Here is a 23,825-nt window from a genome sequence, read left to right as displayed (position 1 = left end):
CTCTGGACCCAGATGTGCTCGTACAGTGAGGAGGAGTGTTTTGACTTCCTGCTTTCAGCTTGTGCATTGTTTCTACTTGTGACCACCAATAGAGAGACGCTTTACCGGTTCACAAAAACGTCCCAGGAGTTTTCTGGGTTAAGAGGGAAGAATAAATGTAATAAATGGAGATGTTATAGCCTCTGGGGAGTATGAAGGCGGTTTAGTGAGGTGGTGGTGTGTGGAGGGAGGAGACGCGCATTCCGCACGGGCAGCGCAGAGCAATGAGTCGCACCTGCTGCACGCCGAGTCCTGTCCTATATAACCGCTGAGCTCGGACACACACAGCATCTCCAGCCAGTGCTGGGGATGGAGATAAAGGTAAAAACTGAAGAAATGCTCAAGCAAGCACTTCAATGGATTGAACTGAGAGATGCATTTCATGATGCACTTTTCACTGATGAAACAACAGTGGCTTTGGAACAGTTTTCAAGGTCCATGGCTGGGGGTGGAATATCTAGAAGAGGCCCAGGACAACTTCTTAATTTCAAAGGAATAATGGATCGGGAATTCTTCGAGGAAGTCATGATCAAACAATCTACTGCCCCATACATCAGGGAGCACTTTGGATCCAGGCATCATTTCTGTCAGGACAACGATCTGAAACGCACAGCAGCAAAGGGAAGACTTAAAGCAGAGGAAATAAACTGGGTGAAAACTCCAGCAGAATCCCCAGATTTAAATCCAATAGAAATGGTATGGCATTCCCTGAAAGACTATATTTGGGGGGAGGAAGCAAGAACTCCTCAGAGCGATAAAAAAACTGCGACAATTTTAATAACAGGCGGTTTCGTGTTCTTCCTTAGATTGTTGAGTGCAAGGGGATACATTCGAGAATGTGATTTCATGAAGGCTTTTGTTCTGTCTTGCTTTGTCAGATTGTGAATCAATAAAATCATTTAATTAAACATGCCTTTCAAATTTTAATTTAAAAAATAGTATGAAAATGTTTTCTTGACCCTGGGGGGTAATTATAAACGTAAATATTAAGCCCCAAAATAAACACACAGTAATAAATAACGTTTTCTACGTTGACCTTTTTATTAAGTGATAGACAACAAGCAGGGCGATGACTTTCTATGCAAGCTAGTAGAAGAAATAAGTAGGAGACTCGAAGCTCAGCAACAACAGTAATAGAGTGTGTATTCTCCTCACACGGTACAAAATAGAACAATGTAGAGCACATAACGTGGTTATGTATCGGAAATGTTTACAAATATTGTGGTAATTGTGCAGTATATGCTTCTGGGAACACATTTGTTTCTCTAGCAGGTAATTGCTCACATCTGCTGCCGTAGAGTGTTTTGGAATCTACATGCTCTCCCCCCATAGTTATCAACAATGAAAATGTCTCTGGAACAGGCATACTGCGTGGATGATAAAGCGAAGACTGGGGGATCCCAAATCACCTGCTACTGAAAACAAGTGTTTGACATGTGAATGTGATGCCTGTGGCGCACCGAGTGCGTATCCTACAGTGTGAGTGCATTTCCACAGCTATTAAAAATGGTTGATCAATTTAACAGTCCGGGTGTGGCAAGTTTTGACTGTTTCCTATCAGTCTTGTGTGAAAAGGAACCCCTCGTTCATTGGAAGGTTCACCTGTTCTACTCATATATGAGCCTGCACTGCAACAGCCATAGTATGGAGTCAAAGACTTTTTATGGGAAGACACATGGTGCATCAGCTGCTCGGGCTTGTAAAGTGAGAAGGGTAATCAAATCCAGAGGGCTTCATTTGAAATATCTGATTATAGTGCAAAATACAATATATTTTTGCTGTGTTAAATTATACATTCTATTATAAATATTTATTTGCACACTGGCTATGTCCCTGACCTCTACAAACGATATATTGATGACTGCATCGGTGCCGCCACATGCTCCAACGATCAGCTTGAGTTCTTCCTGCACCATTTCACCAACTTCCACCTGTCCCTCAAATATACGGTTAACATATCTTCCACTACTCTTCCGTTTCTAGACATCAACTTCTCCATCAACTACCCCCGACTGTCCACTTCAGTTTATTACAAACCCACGGATTCACACAGCTACCTCCTGTACAGCTCATTTCACCCCAAACACACTAAAAACTCTCTTCCTTTTTCACAGTTCCTTAGGCTACGACGATTATGCAGCGACGACATCGACTTCGAGAACCAAGCCCTCGAAATGTACTCCTTTTTCATCAACAGAGGATACCCCAGCAGTGTGATTGACAGGGCCCTTGCCCAAGCCAAAAACACCCCCAGGACCATCAACCCAATCAGGAACTCCCGCCGTAACAACCGCATTCCTTTGGTGCTTCCTTACCACCCTAACACACTTCCTATCCCCACGACCATTAACCACAACTTTTCCATCCTACAGGATGATCCCTCCATTGGGGCCCTCTTTTCTGATCACCCTATCATCTCATATCGCCGACCACCTAATCTGCGTAACCTCCTTGTTCACAGCTCCCTTGACCGTCCCCAACAACCATTCACACCAGGAACTTTCCCTTGCAACAGAGCTCGCTGTATCAAACCTGCAAGTACACAGCCACCACCACACGCATTCAAGGCCCCTCAGGACAATTCCAGATCACCCAGATGGCATATTGTACCTCCAACAACTTTATTTACTGTATCTCTTGCAGTAAATGCCCCGCCATCTACATTGGTGAAACAGGAAGGAGACTCGGAGACCGCTTCAGAGAACACGTCAGGGCTGTGAAGATTAAAGATCTTTCCAAGCCCATTGTTTCTCATTTCACCTCTGACGGCCACGACCACTCTAATCTCTCCGTCTGTGTTCTCAAAGACGGTTTTCCGAACTCAGAAAGACCACCGAAACCAAAATTATTCTGCAGCTAGGATCACACATTCACATTCTCCCTTCCCTTAACGACAGACTACTGTTCTTTTAAATTTTCTCCATTCATTGGAAGTTTCATTTCACACCTCTCTGCACCCATTCTGACTTCACACCTCTTGATTGGCCTCTCTTTCTGTCCCCTGCTCCCGTCTCTCACTCCTCCTCCCTCCCCACCTTTGTTCTCCCGCTACTTTACCTTTGCCTACTGCCCTGTCTCTCTCACACCTGAAGAAGGCTCCATGGCTGAAACGTTGTGTTCTTTTTCTTCTTTTTTTCAGCATGGAATAAACCTATTACTTGTTCCTTTGCAGCCTACGCATGCTGACGCAGCTACCCACCAATATTAAATGTACTTGCCGCCACACTACCATGTGCACTGGCTCAAAAGTGATCTCGGCAGACGTTGTTCCCTACATAAAGCTGAAAGTGCCAAAGAGAATTTCTCTTGAGAAAACAATATATTTTTTCTTCCTTGATGTTAAGCTGACAGCCTGTCTTTTAGAATGTCTATCTCTAAACACCTCACGCAGCCTCTCAACAGACTAACAAAAAGAGCTTTTACTGATCGTATTGCATGTCTTAAAACACTAACATTTGGCAGTGGTGGGACTCGAACCCATGCCCCCAGAGAGACTGGAGCCTAAATCCAGGGCCTTAGACTGCTCAGCCACACTACCTTCCACCATGCCCATCTTCCTCACGTTGCTGGCTTGGCCTGGGGGGGCTTCAGCTCTTGTCATCGAATCTAATGGTATCATGACATGTGGAAGTGACTGCACCTTCATCCTCCAAGCTGCTTTCAATAGCACAAACGGTACTTTCACCAGCACGAATGTAGCAATAACGAAAGAGGTGGGATTCATCCTTTGTGCTGTTTGTAGGGGCGCAACTCCACTGGGATCTACTGAATTGAAGAGCAAAAATCAAAATCCTCTGCTATTACTGTTGCTTTTTTCATAGTTTCTTCAAATCCTTCATTTGAACGTCAATTTTGAAGGATATTGATGATAATACCACATAAATTGTGGTTTTCCTGTGATCGCCAATTTTTTTCAAATACCAGCCTTTTTTACAGTTCCTTGCTTGTTTCACAAGGTATAATAGCCCCCCTCGCATCCTCAGCTAACATATTTTAAAATTACAATATATTATACAGCATGCATGTTTACATTTATATTAAAATTAAAGTAAATATACCAGAATACATACAGTGCTAACCCAATAATTCTTGTGAGGTTCTCCAACAAATCTGCCTTGTTATTTTAACATGTTTCAGCTGAGGGCGCAACAGGAGTATAAATGAATTTTCCCGCCAGCCATTCAAAGACCAAATTCCATGAGTGAACATTATTTTCTCAGACATTGCCAGCATTGGACTTTGCTGGTGGTATTGAATTACTGTATGTCCACAACTGTTGTAGTAGTTTCTTCTTGAAGTTCGACTCGTGCAAAGCACTCGTAATATCATAGGTGTTAAAGTTTCGCTGAGTCTAATCGACGTAATTGAAGCTGTTTTGTTATTCTGTTGTAAAAGCCGAAACCCGAAACAATAGTAGTGTTAAGAGGAAATGCCTCCTAACAGCTGACAAGTGCTCCTAGTTAGTGTCATGGTGTGTATCCCTGCCTATCATTGGGAGACGGGTAGCTTTTTTAAACTCAGATTCCAATCTTCAATGCTTTGTGTGAGAGCTTACATAACTTTCCTTTTCTCACTTTTTCTGACGACTATTCCAAAGGGGCACCCTGTCAATTCCGAATACTTTTCAAAAATCTGCCTGCATGTTTGATCACTGTCATTTCATTTCGAAAAAGTTCAAATAATGATCACGAACAAAAAAGGGATAAAGATGCGAGTCAATCTTGAATCAGAGCTGGGTGACACGGTCTTCTGTTCTGATATGGTTGTACGAGAAACAAGAGGAATCGCCAATCTCCTATAGAACATGAGTTGAATCAGGAGTGAGACATTTCGTATACTTGTGCATATGTCAACGCCAGACCTACATCGTAAAACTAAATTAAAAACTAACATTAAGTTGTCAGAGACATTCATTTATATACAAACAAGAGACAGACCGAGTAGTAATTCTACATTAGTTCAGGTGGGTAAACCTGAACTAACTAGCTAATAAACCTATTAATAATTCTACATTAACGTGTCCTACACTGATCAGACTAATTGAAATGGTCTGATTCAGAGCCTGTGCAGTTCGTGCTTATTACAACAACGCCAGTTCTGAACCCTCATCACCGAACTGAGCACAAGTTCAGCTGTTCTCCAGCTTTGTTACGCATAGTTTTTCATTGCAATTAAGTTCAGAGCAGGAGCTGATCTCCAGACAGTACAGTGTTAAGTTGTCTGCAGCCTCATGCGAATTTCGACAACTTTTCCCAAAGTGTTTTCTATAGATTTCAGGTGCAGTTCATTTATATAAAAGAATGTAAGTGGTATAAACACAATGAGCCAGACGGCAGTCGAACCTATAATCTTCTGACGCGAGGCCTGACGCATTATTTATTACGCCACTGACCCTGCTATTGGAGGGCCAAAAAAACACGTTTTCTATATTTTTGTCTGTTTAAAAATCACTCTAAAAAAGACAAAGGGTTTGTGTGTCACGCTAAAATTCCGCTTCATTTCGAATGCAAATAAAAAACGTTTTGTTCCAAGAAATCGTAAATTTGTCACATCCTTCATACTATACTTCTCTCTTGTATTAGTAAAGCATTTTGATTTAAACTGAACACACCTAAGTGTATAGGTGTATAGGTTTCATCTATACACTTACACATAATAAGTATACGAATAAGTACTCGGAAGAAGCTGCAGCTCAGGTATTAGAGAGATTTAAAATCGGATCGGAGGATTTAGAGTCCAGACTGCAAACCGACAGCTGACACAGGTCTTCTATAGGACCGTTTTGATTTCCTCTACTTTGTCCCCGTGACGTCATTGTCCTGCTCGCAGCCGAGCCCGACGCACGTCTGGTTTCTGTCGCTGGGTGCACACCCTACGGTCCATGCAGGTCCTAATACCCCAGTACAATGACGGGGACACTAAACTGTAAACAGGTGCCGTCCTACCGGGGTAAAGTTAGCTTGAAATTCGAAAACGATTTTGGCACGCCTGTAGCGTTTACACGAAACCTCTTAGAATCGCGAGAATACTTGCTTTGTGTATAAAATACATTGTGAATGCTTTCTCAGCCTTTACTTTTTCGTTTATATGACATTTTTTTGACCAAGCACGAATATTCTTTTGTCCATATCTTCGCAACGGAAGCACAGAACGCCTTCAAACCAAATGCATTTTAAAGACCACGACATGTGGATATTTCCACATCCTCTACATCAAAGTATCAGTGAGCTAATTATCTTTTTTTAAACCGCCGGTTTTTCATCGACGCGTAATTACGCACTAACTGGAACCCGGGGGACCGCTGTATACACAAGTTCACAATGCGAGAAATACTGTTCAATACGGCTTCATGTGAAAAACCCGTATATAACCATAGGCAACAGAATAGCGCAGTCTCCAATTACTCAGACTGTAAGCTCGGGAATTCTGCCGTGACCTGGATTCGAACTGGGGTTGTTGTGGCCACAACGCAAAGTACTGATCCCTATACGATCACGGCGAGTTACCGAGACACACATGGGTGGGCGGAAAAGGCTGTGCTCTCTTCGTGTGACATAATTCAGAAAAGTCCTGACGTTGCATTTCAACTGAGCCCCAGTATACATCGACCCTTTGACAACTCTCTTGCATGTTTTCTCATAATTATGTAGTTCGCTTGCACGATGCCCGGAACAGTGTGGTTGTGTGCTCCCCTATGGTCTCGCAGTTAGGATTCCTGGTTTTCACCCAGGCGGCCCGGGTTCGACTCCTGGTATGGGCACGTGTCAGTTTTGCCTCCTGCTTTCCAAAAGATCAGCACCGTGTACGAAGGAGCCACATTAAAACCACTCGAACGTGCAAAACGTGCGAGAAGAGGGGGAGCTTGTTTCCAACCGAAGACTTCTTGCGTGTGAGACAAACAAACAGTTATACAGTTAATTAAATCATCAAACCGGCTGAGGAGCTGAGAGCTCGGTGGGAAATAAAACCAGGAGATACTCTTCAACCTTCAGGATCAGGCGTCTGATCCTCCTGGCTTCTATTCTGTGGAGATTTGTTTAAAATGCTTAAAAGAGCTCATTACAGGGACTTGTGCCCTTTCTCTTCTGCTCTACGGAAGTATGCTATAGAATTATTTTAGTCTGTGAAGTAAACTTTTTTTTTGGTTTAATGAATTTTATTCCTTGGTTTGTCGCTCTCCATTGCCAGCTGTTACGAATCGCCTTTATTATTGGAGATGTTATATCTGTAAGAAAAGCCCCCTGGGCTCCGGACAGGAGTCTCCTCCAGCAGAGACATGTCTGCTCCGTCAGAAAGAGCGCTGTGACGTCATGGACACTAACTAGAGCACCAGGATCAGAGAGCGAGACTGCGGGAGGGGAGCGGAGCGCACGGAGGAGAGTTATTGATCACTTATCTATCGACAATTAATTAATTCAACTGAAGAACCATAGAATAATCGATTAACTTCACGGATTGGTGAGTACTAACTCTTTTCCCGTTTTGACCCTGTTTTTAATATCTAGAAAACAGTCAATACAACCTGTGACGATCAATTACCATAGTGCCTTTAGTGTTAACAATGTTCAATCCGAAATGAAAGAACTATTATTCAAATGATTGTTTAGGAATTGTATGCTAGAACTTAAAAATTATGTTCCAAGTTGATAAATTTGTGTAGGTAACAGTTTAAATGCATTTTCCCACTGTTTACAAATCATCAGTATGGTAACCACAGCAACAGGTGCCACGTCACTGGCCACGGCTAGGTGTCTCGCCTTCGTCACAAAGAGCGGTGTGACGTCACGGACAGCAACTAATACTAATATTAGTGTCTTCATGTTAAAATTAGTGTGAGTACAATCGGTAGTTTTAATATTAATGACAGTTTTCATGTGAGTATTAATGATGATAGTGCTATTGATTGTTTTAATGCTAGTATTCCTGTTAATATTAGTGATAATTACAGAGATAAGGTTAGATTATTTACACTAGTAGTCATGTAAGTTTTTAGTGATAGCATTACTGTTATTATTAGTATTATTAGTGTAGTAGTATTTTGTGTCAGTGTTAGAGAGGATGATAGTGTAAGTCTTAGTGATAGTGTTACTGTTGCAATATTAGTGGTATTTGTATTAGTGTTATTTATAGTGTACTTGTGAGTGCTTCCTGCTTTTACTTCAACGCGTGTCCTTATGTTGAGTCGTGTGCCGTGCAGAGGCTCTGAAAGCGAGAGCAATGAAAAGGTGCACAATCCTGTGAAAGAAGACACAGTGAAAGGCAGTCCGAGTGAAAGGAGGTAGAAGCAGAACTAGCAAGTGTAAGACGGCTAAGCCCCCTCTCTTTAAGCCCAGGTTCAATCTGTCTCCCAGAATCACCAGGGCGCGCGCACACACACACCAGTACCGTTGAACTGTTCTGCTTCATTTCTAAGGGCTACTCAACATTCACTCTTACCCCGAGAAAAGAAAAGAGAGCGTCCCAGCAACAACAGCTCGAGTCTAAGCAGCCCCCATCTCCCCTGCTCCGCTCTGCTCTGCTCTGCTCTGCGGCTCCTGCGGAGTGGAGTCCTACCTGGAGCCGTGTGGCAGGCGGTGGCTCCCGTCGCTCTGTCTGTGTGTCGTGTCCAAGCGCTCCTGGGAGGAAGAGAGTGCCCTGCCACTCGGAGGTTTTCCACGGTCTGTGTGAGGAGGGGCAGGTGTATCCAGTAGCTTATCGAGCGGAAGCCTGGGGCGTCGGAGAGCTGTGATCGTGCAGACTTTGAAGTGTCACCTCTTTGTCTGCTTTCCCACCCCCCCTCCGCCCAAGTTCTGGTCCAATCTGGCCTGGCAACCCCTCACACCTGCACGTGTCACAACCTAAGGTGTGGTCATGAGACACCCGTGGGGTGTTGTTCTGTTCTTGCTAATTGTTTCCTGCCTGTCGCAGGCAGGAGTCCACATGAGCAAGATGCGCTGGACAGAGCTCAGAGGGCGCAGCTGGGTGGCTTTCCTTCTGAGTGACGTTCCTGCAACACTCTCCCGCTCCTCTTGGTGTGCTCATGCCGCAACACAGGAAGGCTGGAGCAGGTGGCTGTGGGCTGTGTGCACCGCCGAAATAGCTCAGTTGGGAGACCAGGTGGAAAAAAACAGCCTCTTTTTGCACGCTCCCGTACTTCACAGAGGACTTGAGCCACCGGTCATTTGTTCCCAATGTATTTCCGGTGCCTTCATGCACTCTTGTACCAAACGCACGTACTTCTGTACGCGGAGCCGATCATTTGCAATTGGGCTGTGCCGACAGACCAGGAAGAGCTCTGTCGGCTCAAAAGCAGCGCAGCACCTGCGAGAACAACAGAAAGATTAGCATCCAGCGGGGGCCTCTTAGTGAGCCGAAAGTCTCATCAAGAATCGGCTCCAGCAACAGGGCTGGGCGCATTGTTCCATTCTCCGACCACTCTCGGTGTAAACAAGTCCCTCCTGGTCTCTGCTTGAAATGCACTTTCCTGCATTTGCTTTGGTGTAACTGGCTTCCCCTGCATGGGCGAATGTGAAGAAGATCCTTAGTAAGTCTTTGAAGAAAACCAAGAAGAGGTCGGAGTGGCCTCTGTCATTCATCAACCATCCAGTCAGGCAGTACTCCTCCTATTCTGCCAGGACCCGGAATCGAACCGGGGTTGTTGCGGCCACAACACAAAATACTGGCCACTATATGATCACAGCGAGTTACCGAGACAGAAACGGGGGTGGGAAAGGATGTACTCTCTTCGTGTGACACTAGTTGGAAAAGTCCTGACGTTGCATTTCAACTGAGCCCTAGTATACATCGACCCTTCGACACTCTGAGTGCCAACTCTCTTGTGTGTTTTCTCCACCAAGCAGGTCATGAAGGCAGCAATTACAGTTTGCTTACATGACGCACTCACAACATGGCTGTATGCTCCCATATGGTCTAGCGGTTACGATACCTGATCTTCACCCAGGTGGCCTGGTTTCAGCTCCTTGTATGAGAACGTGTCAGTTTTGCCTCCTGCTTTCCAAAAGATCAGCACCGTGTACGAAGGAGCCGTATTTAAACCACTCGATCATGTGCAAAACGTACGAGAAGAGGGGGCGCATGTTTTCAACCGAGGACCTCTCGTGTGTGAGCCGAACTGATCATCGCTGCAGCTCGGAAACCTGCAGGAGGTGGGAGGGGTGACTCTGGTAGACAGTGTTGACCTTCGGCAATAGGATTTATACTCTCTAAGATGATATTTGCACTTTCTGGAGTGGAGATTTTCTCCAGTTCAGTAGCCCGATTTTGTCGATTGTGTGGAGAGGGCTGTAGAATGTGGGGCCGCCTTTCCTGCTCCGTCCATGACAGGCATGCTGGGCTCTGGTGTGAGAGCGCGGTCAATCAGTGCACTCCAACATAAATACTGGAAGCAGCTGAATAGCTTTGGCGAAGCTCAGCGCTTGGCCACTGGGCACGAATTCCCATCGTTCTCTTTCTCAGCCCAAAACGCAAGCAAGACACCAGCAGCAGCCCCTGCATGTTTCCGTAGTGTAGCGGTTATCACATTCGCTGTGTGACTCTGTTGGTGAAGCTCTTCTGTGCCTAGACCTGTAGGAGGAGCTTCTCCCAGACAGCCCTGTCAGTCTCACAGTGCACATCCTCTCCCTGAGACACTGACACAAGGAGGGTCGGGACCTCAGTTTTCCGCCTCCCCCAAAGGACGGCGCCTGTTTGCGCGGTAGAGTGTCGCCATCAGGGTGCTGGGGCATAAGGAAGCCACATGGACCGCAGGGTGAGTGCTCCGTACTGGTCCCAGTAACACCTCTTGCAGGAGCAGCAGCAACCTGAGCTTTTCCGGGGGGAATCTCCCATCCGGGTGCCGGCTAGGCTCACACCTGCACTTGAAAAGGCCGACAAATGACTCGTTCCCGCCGGAGCTGAATGTACCTGCATGTGTCGTGTCGTCTACTTCCCCCGCCCCGCTGTGTTTGCTGTATTGTCTTTGAAGCCGGCCCCCGAGACGAGACGGGCTGTTCCCGTGCCCCAATTAACACTTTACAGGTGCCATTCCCCGGCATTGTGGCCATTGTCGGTGGTCACACGCGATAAGATAAGGTGGAGGAGGGCGGGGCATGCCCAGCGCCAGACATTCAAGGAGGGGGCTGTGCGAGGTGAGGTGAGGTGCGACACGCCGGAGCCCCGACGCTGCTAATGCGGAGCACTTGTTGAACTGGCATTGAAAGGACGTGTGCGCAAGGAGCGAGCCTTCCCTGCGGCGGAGCGTGGAAACTTTCTCCCCGTGCTGCAGGAGTTGTGTGCGCTGCAGCGGTGCCGAGAGAACAGCACAGAAGGCAGCAGGCTCCGGAGAGCGGGTAAGAGACAAACCTTGTGGGCAGGCGAGCAGGCCTGTTTTTTGGAAATTGCTGAAAAGGCTCCGGTGTTTGTTCGGTGTGTGGCAGGCGCACGACGCGAGCTTGCGTAGCGATCTACCGGTCTGGTGTTATGCAAATGAGGCCGAATTGCGTCCCGGGACATGCTGCGAATGCGCATTGGCGACTGCAGATGTGTAGGAAACGGCGCGCTCGTTTTCTCGTTTTGCCCACCCTTTTGAGTGTTAGTGTGGCGTGTGAGTGTGCGAAAGAGTGGGCCCAGCAGGAGGCGGTGGTGTGCGGGGCGAGGAGCTGGCCTAGGCTGCGCGCTTTGTGCTGTGGGTGCGGGCCGCTTGCAGGGGCTTGTACAGCTCATACTTACCTGGCAGGGGAGATACCTTGATCAAGAAGGAGGTTCACCCAGAGCGAGGCTCGGCCATTGCACTCCGGCTGTGCTGACCCCTGCGAATTCCCCAAATGTGGGAATCTCGACTGCATAATTTCTGGTAGTGGGGGACTGCGTTCGTGCTCTCCCCTGATGTGCTTGGTCCAATATCAGATACGGAAGAGTTATGACACCACGAGCTGCGATCGGATCCCAGTTCGAAAGGAGTCGATGCCACTGCTGGTTCCCGGTTTCTTTTAGTTAGAGGTCCGGAGAAGCATTTCAAGCTGGTTACGCTACTCCTTCCGGACATTCATTCCCTTTTCAAAGTCAGTCATTTTGCTGTAGTCTGCATTATTTAGGCTGATTATCGAGGTTAGCCTTTATTTGGTCATGGGAGCCTCGGTACTGTATGCTAATTCTCAAGACAGTTTCACCCGTTTTCTGATTGCTAGGTTCTGTACCAGTGCAGACATGTCAAACAGTGAATGGCTGTACCTCTATTGTATCCGTGCTCAATGAATGAAATCAGTAATAAATGAATATATGTATAGTTATACGAAAAACAAGTGGTTTATCGACTCATCTTCATTTGCAGATTTAGAGGCAGCTTCGATATTCGTTTTACAAATGGGTTTTTTTTTATATGGGTCACACACATGCCATAGCAAAAAAACATCTCTAGAGATGAGGCTATAGATCACCTTTCCATCCTCCAGGTTTTCCTCCCAAAACCTACGGTACCAACGGCGACCCCTGCAGGCCGAGAGAGCAAAAGCTTGCAGCACCTGGTATTCCCAGGCAGTCTCCCATCCAAGTACTAACCAGAACCAACCCTGCTTAGCTTCCAAGATCAGACAAGATCGGGAACATTCCGGGTGGTGTGGCCGCAAGCAAAAGCCATGGCGCCTGACTCGCTACTTGAAGCTGTGTGTGGCTGGGGCTCCGCGCCCCCCGAGCGGGACTGAAGGATCGTTCGTGTGCAGCTCTTTGGAAAGGAGCTTCTTTCCAAATCGCATTGTGTACCTGGATGTTGGCGAATGTGCTCCCTTGTGTTGACTTGTCCCGCACTGGAGAAGAACAAACAAACTGCTCGGAGGAGCACAAGGCAAGTCTTCACAAGACAAAAACCTCCAATGCACAGCACTCAAAACATTTCTGGGCTGTCGCGTGTTTATTTCAGCACATAAAGCGCACCAGTCCCACACGTCGGCCGGACGCGCGGCGCCTCCGCCCTCTTGTGGCCTTGCGGCGTCAGAGCAAGAGGGTCCTTCTCGCTGCCTTTCCGCTGTGTTGCAGAGCCCTGAGAGGGAACCTGGAGCGCACACTTTGTGGAGGGCGGGAGACCGCGTTCGCGCTCTGCCCCCGATCTCTTGCGCGAGTGCTAAATCTCACGGCGCCAGCCAGCGGTCAGAAGACAAGTGCAATATCGCGGGACAGGGGGGCCTCGTCATTGATTGTTACATATGAGACGGGGATTAGGAGGAGACCCCGACTGATTGGTAAAGGGGAACACTAACACCAGAGTGACACCCGCGGCGTCTCATTTTGAGAGACGCCCTGGGATTTCTTAATGGCCAAGGAGGGTCGGGACCTCGGTTTTACGCCTCCCCCGAAGGACGGCGCCTGTTTGTGCAGCAGAGTGTCGCCATCAGGATGCTGGGGCATAAGAAAGCCACACAGACCGCAGGGTGAGCGCTCCCTACTGGTCCCAGTCACACGTCTTGCAGGAGCAGCAGCAACCTGAGCTTTTCCGGGGGGATTCTCCCATCCGGGTGCCGGCTAGGCTCACACCTGCTGGGCTGCCGTGGGTGAGCCCAGTCGAGAGTCGCAGGGTGAGATCTAGTCACCGGGGAGAAACGATACAAGCGAAGGATTACTCGGCTCCCAGCACTTGAAAAGGCCGACAAATGACTTGTTCCCGCCGGAGCTGAATGTACCTGCATGTGTCGTGTCGTCTACTTCCCCCGCCCCGCTGTGTTAGCTGTATTGTCTTTGAAGCCGGCCCCCGAGACGAGACGGGCTGTTCCTGTGCCCCAATTAACACTTTACAGGTGCCATTCCCAGGCATTGTGGCCATTGTCGGTGGTCACACGCAATAAGATAAGGTGGAGGAGGGCGGGGCATGCCCAGCGCCAGACATTCAAGGAGGGGGCTGTGCGAGGTGAGGTGAGGTGCGACACGCCGGAGCCCCGACGCTGCTAATGCGGAGCACTTGTTGAACTGGCATTGAAAGGACGTGTGCACACGGAGCGAGCCTTCCCTGCGGCGGAGCGTGGAAACTTTCTCCCCGCGCTGCAGGAGTTGTGTGCTCTGCAGCGCTGCCGAGAGAACAGCACAGAAGGCAGCAGGCTCTGGAGAGCGGGTAAGAGACAAACCTTCTGGGCAGGCGAGCAGGCCCGTTTTTTGGAAATTGCTGAAAAGGCTCCGGTGTTTGTTCGGTGTGTGGCAGGCGCACGACGCGAGCTTGCGTAGTGATCTGCCGGTCTGGTGTTATGCAAATGAGCCCGAATTGCGTCCCGGGACATACTGCGAATGCGCATTGGCGACTGCAGATGTGTAGGAAACGGCACGCTTGTTTTCTCGTTTTGCCCACCCAAATTGAGCACGGATACAATAGAGGTACAGCCATTCACTGTTTGACATGTCTGCACTGGTACAGAACCTAGCAATCAGAAAACGGGTGAAACTGTCTTGAGAATTAGCATACAGTACCGAGGCCCCCATGGCCAAATAAAGGCTAACCTCGATAATCAGCCTAAATAATGCAGACTACAGCAAGACGACTGACTTTGAAAAGGGAATTAATGTCTGGAAGGAGTAGTGGAACCAGCTTGAAATGCTTCCCTGGACCTCTAACTAAAAGAAACCGGGAACCAGCAGTGGCATCGACTCCTTTCGAACTGGGATCCTATCGCAGCTCGTGGTGTCGTAACTTTCCCTTATCCGATATTGGACCAAGCACATCAGGGGAGAGCGTGAACGCAGTCCCCCACTACCAGAAATTATGCAGTCGAGATTCCCACATTTGGGGAATTCGCAGGGGTCGGCACAGCCGGAGTGCAATGGCCGAGCCTCCCCCTGGGTGAACCGATTTTTTAAGAACTTTATTTTCTTTTCATAAAAAAATTCAGGACATCACAAATTAGAAAGGTTTACATTAATATACATGCTTAAAACAGTATATATGATCACATCTCATTACATTTTGACATGGTACCAGTTACATAGCAACAATTTTCTTTTTTTCTTGTGCAAATCACATACTTTACTTAAACTTGATAATGTTTTTCACAGTTTCTTGAGATATTGACCTATGCTCTCTATTTCCCACAGATTTTCTGCTTCCTCCCTCCCTTCTCTCCACAGATCTCTGAAGTAATAGTTATCTCGGGTGATGAACAGGGCCAGGCTACCTGCTGCCTTGACTGGGACCTCGATGCCTTTAAAGAGCCCCATGTTCCTCATTCTCCACAGGGCGTCTTTCCCACTGTTCACCACGGCCCAGATCCTGTCAAACACGTCAGGAGGAAGTTTGACAGGAGAGATGCCGTATATGACGAAAGCAGCGGTCAGGGTAGATTGGAGCGAGAGAGCTTGCAACCAATCTTCAAACTGTGCCCAGAAGGCCTTAGCAAAAAAGCAGGACCACAGGAGATGGGTCACAGTCTCCTCCTCGCCGCAGCCCACCCTAACCCAGCGAGGGCTGGGGGTGAGGCCCCTACGGTACAAGAAAGTTCGGACTGGTAAGCACTGGTGGGCGACACTCCAGGCTAAATCTCTGTGAATATTGCACAGAAACTTAGAGGATGTGTGTTTCCACACCTTCCTTGTTTGGGCTGATGTTAAAATGCCCACAGGGGTCTGCCTATTCTTCTGCGGTGCAACGAAATCTTCCAGTTTTTGGATGCTGACATCTCGGAGGGGAATATGGCCAATTGGGTGAGATCTTAGAAAACTTTTAACTGTCCCATAAATTGCAGGGCATGTGTCAGAGAGTGGGACATCCAGCTTGGGTCTGACACCCCACACTCTAAACACCTCGCTACCTACCCAGGGCCTGGCAAAAAAAGTCCAGGTACGCGCTTCAGGTGCTGGTGCAAAGCCTCTCAGCACAAAGGCCAGGAAAATGCACAGCAGCTTCATGGCAATATCTGGGACAGACTTCCCCCCTGAGAGTAGCGGCCTGTACATTATTTCCCTTCCGAGTCTTTCCTGCTTCCCACCCCATAGAAAATGAAACATCCATCACCTCAGCACCGCTGCAACACGGTGTGGGATTGGGAAGATAGAAGCCAGAAAATTCAAGACAGGCAAGAGCTGGGCTTTTATGACCAGCACCTTCCCTGTCATGGTGAGGTTTCGGTCCTTCCATTGCATCAGTTTTTTGTTTAAGATTGGCAATTTGATCTGCCAATTTACTGTTCCCATCTCTTCTCCAAAATACACCCCCAGGACCTTAATTCTCTTCTCTTGCAGCCTGAGATCATGTCCTTCTTTTGGCTCCCTCCAGTTCTGATAAAAAATCTCACTCTTAGATTTGTTAATTTTTGCAGAGGAAGCCAAAGAGAAACGATCACAGCACTGCAGAGCTCTGCTAATTGAGACATTGTCAGAGAGGAGCAGGGTGATGTCATCCATTTATAGAGATGTCTTTACCTCTCCCCCCCCACTTCCAGGCACTGGTATCCCATTAATGGCCTGATCCTGGCGCAAGGCACAGGCTAAGGGCTCCATAGCCAAAACGAATAACAAGGGGGATAATGGGCAGCCCTGCCTCACCCCTGAACAGACTTCAAAGGGGCATGATCTATTGCCATTAACCATTACTCTGCTGTTGCTACCTGTGTACAGCAGGTTAATCCACTTTCTCATGATGGGGCCAAACTTCCTGTGCTCAAGTACTGATGTTAAGTACTGCCAGTTTAGTCGGTCAAAGGCCTTTTCTAGGTCTACACCTAAAATGCACAGAGGGAGGGAGCGGTCCTCTGAGTACAGACAGACATCCCTCAACAAGGCCAGGTTGTCGCTCATCAGGCGTCCTGCTATCCCACAAGTCTGTTCTTTCCCTACCAGTGAGGTCACTACATTTTGTAGGTACAGGAAAAGGGCTTTGGACAGGATCTTAGTGTCCACGCCTAACAGGCTGAGGGGTCTCCAGTTCTTTATGTCATTCTTTGCTCCTTTCTTAAACAAGAGAGAGATAGTGCCTTCTCTTAAGGAGTCAGGCAGCAATTCTGTCTTATAGCTTTCCTTGTAAAGGAGCTTTAGCGGATCCTGAAGCAGATCCCAAAAGGTGCAATAAAATTCCTTAGGGAGCCCGTCAGCACCCGGAGTTTTCCCCTTCTGTAAGCTCTCCATAGCCTGTCTCAGCTCTTCTACTGTCAAATCCCTCTCAAGTACTTCCCTGTCTTCTTCACTCAAAACGTTTTCTAGCTTTGAGGTAAAAAAATGAATTTCTTCATCCTTTACCTCTGTACAGTCTTAAGTAGAAGGCCTCGATGCAGGAGAGGATAGCACTCGGCTCTGTTCTCTCTCTTCCCTCCTCATCAACTACACTTTCCATGACAGACTTGGAGCCTACCACTTTCCTGAAAAAGAAGCGAGTACACTTCTCATTTTCTTCCAAGAACTGCACTCAGCTTCTTAACAGCACTCCTCGACTACTTTCTTCCGCTATGCTCCGGATGTCCTTTTTTAAAAGGGTGATATCCTCGTGCACATTGAAGCCACTGTGCAGCATCATGTAGAGACGCTGCAGCTGCCTCTGTTTCCTGGCTAACACTCCTCTCCGTCTGGCAGCCTTCCTTCCCTCAGCCATGAAAGAAGCCCTTGTCCTCACCTTCACCTCCTCCCACCACTCTCCTACTGACCCATACAGACACTGCAAGGACAGCCACTGTGATAGTTTCTCCTTGTAGCGGGATACTACCCCGTCGTTCTCTAGCAGCTTTGTGTTGAGTTTCCAGAGGCCTGGGCCAAAGACAGTCCCGCCCTGGAGTTCCTCTCTACACCCTAAAGCTTGGTGATATGAGAAGAAGACAGGCTGAAGAGTGACCCCAACAACTTTCACTCTCGCTGAGACAAAGCAATAGTCAATTCTGGAGCTGCTATTCCTCCCTGACCATGTATATCCTGCTGTTGTGGGATATATACATCTATATGTGTCTGAGAGTTTAAAGTCTTGAACTAAGTTTTGCAGGGCCAGTGAGCTGGAATCCAATTTTATCGGCCTTTTGGCTAAGATCAAGTTCAAGTGGCATGCCCGCAGTTCCTGTCTTTCCAAAGTTCTAGAAGGCGATCGAAGATCCTGAAGAATGCTTGAGCTGGTATCGCCCTAGGTTGAGCCTAGGGGGTTAAGGCCAAGGAGCAGCTGAGCTGGGTGGGATCCGGCAGCAACGTTCTCTCTCTCTCCTCTATCCTCTCCCCTCCCCCTTTCTCTTGCTCCGCCTCCTTGGCCTCTTGGCTGGGAGTAGGTACTCGTGGCCTGCCCGCAGTGCTTGCTTTCTTCCTCGACACTCGGAAGCGCTATCCGCTCCCTCTCTCTCTCTCTCTCTCTGCCTCCTTGGCCTCTAGGCGGGGAGTAGGTACTCGTGGCCTGCCCGCAGTTCTTACTTTCTTCCTTGCGACTCGGAAGGACTATCCGCTCCCTCTCTCTCTCTCCTCCTGCGCCTGCACCTAGCTGGGCTTTGCACACAAGGACAAAGGCCAGGGCTCCCTTGCTGCTCCTTTAGCAGCTAAACCCTCCTCTCCACAGGACCTTGCTCTCTCTCTTTCTTTCCTTTTTTCTTTGTTCTCCTTTCCAGATGGCAGACAAGAAGACACTGATCCGGTTCCACTGGACCAAGAAAACAGAGACGATGACAACTGCGAAATCCTTTTTCATTACCTTCCTGAGAGGGATCCTGCAGTTGGTGGCCGGAGATCTCTACTGCCTGCAAGACAACAAGGCAGAGAGATACATGGAGGCCTACATGGCCACGGACGCCTCATATGAAAAGGCAACGAAAATGATCAGAGAAAAAGGTAAGCACCCCCTTCACCAATGCAAGGTAAGCAAACCTTCGTTTGCGCAGGTGGTGGAAGCCGGCCGGCAGAAACCGGTCTCAAGACAAAGGGAGAGAGGTGAGAACAAAGAACCCTCACCTCCCCCGCAGAGAACCGAAACTGCCGAGGCCACACCCCCAGCCGCACCAGTGCCACAAGATGGCTGCCAGGACGACAGACAAAATGGCTGACCAGAGAAAGGGCCCTAATAACTCCCAGCAAGAAGGGAAAGAGAAAGCGGGAGAAGAGATGCAGGGTGGATCCACCTTCGGAAGGACAAAAGAAAAGAGTGGTAAGGGAGAACCGTTTCCTCATCCTAGAGGAAACGGAACTTTCTTCCCCTGAGGCCCAGGAACAACCGGAGGAGGCAGCCCAGGAAATGGAAACCCTCCCCCCTGAGGCCCAAAGACGACAGGAAGTGACAGCCCAGGAAACAGAACCCCCCTCCCCCGAGTCCCACGGACAACAGGAGGAGGCAGCCCAGGAAGAGGTAACCCCCTCCCCCGAGGCCCAGGGACAACAGGAAGAGGCAGCCCAGGAAGTCGGAACCCCCTCCCCCAAGGCCCATGAACATCACGAAGAGGCAGCCCAGGAAGTGGAGCCCCCCTCCCCCAAGGCCCAGGAGCAACTAGAGGTCCCCGAAACTCCTGGAGAAAGGGAAGAAAAAAGCCTTCCCGAAACGGTGTTGGAGAGTACCCTCAAGGAAGACGAGGATTACTTTGAAGCCGCCCTGGAGCCGGGACTGATGGTAGGACTGGACCTGTCCAGCATGTTTACCTTTCAGTCCCCAGCGAGACCTGGAGGGAGCCCAGCATATTCCCCCCAGGACCCGAACAAGAGGAGTTACATCTAGGCTAAACAGTGCCCAGATGTAGACTCCCAAGTTTTCCACTGTAAGCACAAAGAGAGGAGGTTCAACTTTCACTTGTTTAATCATGATTGTGAAACTTACCTTTCTAACAACTAACGTGAGAGGGCTGATAGACGAGGAGTCTTTCATGATCTGGCCTCAAAGTCTTTCTCAGTTTGTTTCTTACAGGAGGTCCACCTGAAGGATGAAAGCGACAAGCTGACATTCACCAGGGAATGGACAAAGGGAGAATCATGCTGGAGCGTAGGAGGGGTCGACTCTTCCGGAGTGGGAATCCTCCTCGGAAATCCAGAGATGACGCTGGTTTCCTCCTTCTCGGTGGTGCAGGGCCGGATCCTGGTCGCAGACATCGACTGGAGGGGGCAGAAGTTGAGAGCAATTAACGTCTATGCTCCAACAGAACCCTCTATCCTGAAGGAAGTGTTTGCTGACCTGGCCAGCTGCTGCACCACCAACAGACAGGTGGTGCTTGGCGGGGACTTCAACGTTGACCGGGAGAAGGGGAGCGACGCTAGCTCGGCAGAGCTGGAGTCGCTACTCAAGAAGTTCTCCCTGGTAGACAGTTTCAGACGGTGCCGCCCTAACGACACCGGAACGACATGGAAAAACTCCCGGGGAGTGTGCAGCCGCCTAGACTACATCTTTCTGCACACAACCTGCTCCCTGGAGTTGGCGACGGTGTCCCCGGAGTGGTATTCCAACCACGAGCGCTTGACGGTGGTGGCTAACACCAACCTGCCAGCATTCAGTCGTGGGTACTGGAAGCTGAACCAGGAGATACTGGAGAAAGACGACTTCAAGGCACTGTTTCGTAAAGACTACGCGAGCTGGGTTGATCTGAGAGACGGCTACAGCTCCATGGTGGAATGGTGGGAGTCGGTGAAAGACAGGACCCGAACCCTGGCACAGACGTACTGCAGATGGAAGGCGGCCAGGGAGAGGAAGGAAGCTGCACGACTCCAGAGACAACTAGAGGAGGAGTACAGCTCGGCTAACGGGGGAGGAGCCTTCAATTCAGCCCGGGCACGGGACCTGAAGGAGAGGCTCCGCAAACTCAATCAGGTCCGAGGAGCCCAGAAAAAGAGGGTGATCCACGGCCTGAGACGGGGAGATGGAGAGGAAGTGCTGGACGAGAGCGACAAGGTAGAAGCGGCCACCGCTTTCTACACGGAGCTCTTTTCAGAAAAGCAGACGGAGGTGGAGGCAGGCGAAGGCACGAGTACCGGAGGAGGTGAGGGAGGACTTGGAGGGTCCGATCGCGGCCGAGGAGCTAAAGGCGGCACTCTTGTCCATGGAGAAAGGCAAGGTGCCAGAGCCCTTAGCAGAGACGGTGAGACGGGACCCTGGAGATACCGGGAGGCGCGGGGGAAACCCTGAAGATCTCCCAGTACGCCGACGACACGACGCTGTTCCTGAGGTCAGACAGGGGGTTGAGGAGGGCCCTGCAGGTCATGGAGCAAAACTCCAGAGCCTCGGGGTCGAAACTCAACCGCCGAAAGAGCAAACTGAAGTTCTTCGGGCCCTGGAAGCACAGGACGACGGCGCCGGAGGGTCTCGAGCTCTGCACAGAGCCCCTCAAAATACTGGGGGTTTCCTTCCAGAGCCAGGACAACGAGACCAACAACTAGACCAAGAGGATCGCCAAGGTGAACGCGAAGCTGGGTCTGTGGAAAACGCGGTCGCTGTCCTACACAGGGAAAGTGATGGTGTTGAAAGCAGACATCCTGCCGGCTTTGGTTTACCTGGCGGTGGTGTACCCGCTGCCGGCCAGACTCAGACGAGCGCTGCAAGGGATGATCTTCGGCTTCGTCTGGGGCGGCAAGTACGAGTACATCACGGATGTGTCAGCCGGTCGAGGAAGGGGGTCGAGATGTCCCACATTTCCCCATGAAACTCGACTGCATCTTCTACTGCAACCTCTGTCGGGCGCTGCGGGAGCCCATCGGACCTCAGGAGGAGGACGAAGCGCCTAGTCGCCAAATGGGGTTTCCCCACGGCGAGGGAGCGCTGGAAAGGACTTTGGGCCCTATACAGGGATTAAAGGAAAATAGCAAGTGCTAGGTTTGGAGGAACTCTGTTAAATGCTCAAATTCGCCCCCACTTGCAAAGATTGATAACGGACAATCAATCTCCGTTACGTCGTTGTTTTTTATTACATGGAGTGTTAATATGTGTGAGATGTTCCTTTTGAGATGTTTTTTTTTTGCGGAATAAAGTATATTTTGTAGAACAAAAAAAATCTTATGACAAGGTTTTCAAGTTATCTGTTGAACTACATTCTAATAGGTGAGGTCACATTCCAGGTCATTTCTTTACGTTTTTTGTTTCTGGAGCAACTGTTAGATGAAATGTGCTAATATGTAACCTAACTCCAGTGTGAATAACTAGAAGAGGGGAGCAGCTCCATTCCAGACCAAGGGAGCTTTGAGATTGGCTGGGTCAGATCTCTCATTTGCATATCTGATTTGGAAATATAACACTAAACCCCTTCTTGCATGGATTTAACTTGCACCCAAGAGTCACCTACTGTGTATTGCTACTTATTTTTTTATGATAAGTGGTGATTACCAGTTGACAGGTTTTATTTGTTGAATTATAAATGGTTTTGTATTATCACCCTGAATGGCCTGTACTCGAGGTTTGGTAGGGTATGTGTTTTCATTTCATTTACCAAATGGAATTTTTGCTCTTTTAGTATTTGTCTAGAAGGCTTTCTGAAGTCAGGAAGCCCATTTATTTGGTGAAAAAAGATTCTGTATTAATATTAATATTTCTCATACAACATAAATAGGGTCTTCTATTAATAAAAAGATCTTGCACTTGGAAATCTTAATAAAGCTGTGTGCTTCCATACACTCGAGCAGTTTTGATTCCTAATATTCAACCTTAGGTGAGGGAACGTGTCTTTTTTCGCCTTTTGGTTTCCAATTGATCAGCACAGTATAGAAAATAGATTCATAAAGCAACGTCAGCAGTGACAAATGTGCGAAAAGTGATCACTTGTTTTCGCCCGCTTTCAAACTGAAACCCTTTGGTGTGTTAAGAGAATGTGATAACCACTACCCTGCGCAAGGTGGGAATGGGTAACTTGCAGAGAGTGTTGAACTTCGAGAAAGGACTTCTCTCAGGAATATATTTCCACATTCTGAAGAGGAGATTTTCTCCATTTCTGTAGTCTGACTTCCTCTATTGCTAGAGAGCTGTAGAATGTGGAGTCACCTATCCAGCTCTGGGAACAGTGTGTAGATAACAGGTTTGTTACTGCCTGATGAGCACAGTAAATTAATACAGCAGAATAAACACACTGTGAGTATTTGAAGGGAATTAACAATCTTTTACGTCTCGCCACGTTCAGTGCTGCTGTCATTTCTGCAATATTGTGATTATCACGTTCATCACACATGCACAAGATCCCCTGTTTGAAATCGGGCAGAAACAGGTGTCTTTTTATCCTCTCACATTTTGCACTTCTGCCAGTGTTGTATGGATCTTGTTTTGTCTTATTGCAAGAATTCGCATTTCCTGTGTCATTCATGATCAAGTCAAACACCCAGCAGATCATGTCACCTTTCAGATAGTCATTCTTCTGCTTCCTAAATTTCCTAGAGACAGGTCATTTCAGCAGAACTGACAAACTTGGCAAAGCAACCTGATAAGACCAGGTCCTAGAAGTCACTACTCAGTCAGTTACTGCTGCCGAAATGCAAGCCCTTCCTCGAGCCTGAAGAAGTTGATCCTACATTACTCATGAAGAAGATGTATCTACCAAACATCAGAGAGCTGAGCTGGATCACTTTCCTTCTGAATGACGTTGCAGTAACACTCTACCACTCCTCTTCGTGCACTCATGCTGGAACTTTGGGAGGCTACTGCAGACAGCAGAGGTTGGATCATACACAGAGGTTGAAATAGCTCAGCTGAGAAAGCCTTAGACTGATGCTCTAAAGGTTTCTGGTTCAATCTGGGGTTTTGGTGTTTTGTTTCGTTGCGCCATTTATTCCTCTCTGCAATGCCCTGTGTCCAAAGTCACACTTCCCTTCATCAGCCTGATTCCCAAACTAGAATCTTTGTGTCCTTGAGTCCCTCTTTTACCAACACTGATGAAGTACAGAAATAACTTAACATGTTTTGCACTCCTTATGGTGTTTTATGGTGGGAC

The 23,825-nt window shown here is 48.4% G+C and overlaps 3 non-coding genes and 2 pseudogenes across 3 annotated transcripts; 3 read left to right on the top strand and 2 right to left on the bottom strand.

The window, feature by feature from the left end:
• The window catches only part of LOC138242338 (zinc finger protein 850-like), a 1,462,105-nt pseudogene that overhangs the window by 163,101 nt on the left and 1,275,179 nt on the right, over positions 1-23,825 (top strand).
• On the top strand, positions 11,738-11,901 carry LOC138243516 (U1 spliceosomal RNA). Its single transcript, XR_011192171.1, has one exon. It is a non-coding gene; the product is annotated as a U1 spliceosomal RNA (small nuclear RNA).
• Positions 12,525-12,643, bottom strand: LOC138218377 (5S ribosomal RNA; annotated as a pseudogene).
• Positions 14,716-14,879, bottom strand: LOC138243627 (U1 spliceosomal RNA). Its single transcript, XR_011192282.1, has one exon. It is a non-coding gene; the product is annotated as a U1 spliceosomal RNA (small nuclear RNA).
• LOC138243738 (U7 small nuclear RNA) lies at positions 22,342-22,399 on the top strand. The gene has a single exon (XR_011192356.1). It is a non-coding gene; the product is annotated as a U7 small nuclear RNA (small nuclear RNA).

Source organism: Lepisosteus oculatus, chromosome 14 (genome assembly GCF_040954835.1).
Source record: "Lepisosteus oculatus isolate fLepOcu1 chromosome 14, fLepOcu1.hap2, whole genome shotgun sequence".
In the NCBI taxonomy this organism is placed as follows: Eukaryota; Metazoa; Chordata; class Actinopteri; order Semionotiformes; family Lepisosteidae; genus Lepisosteus; species Lepisosteus oculatus.
The sequence above is the reverse complement of the archived record's forward strand: the minus strand, read 5'-3'. Positions and strand labels throughout refer to the sequence as shown.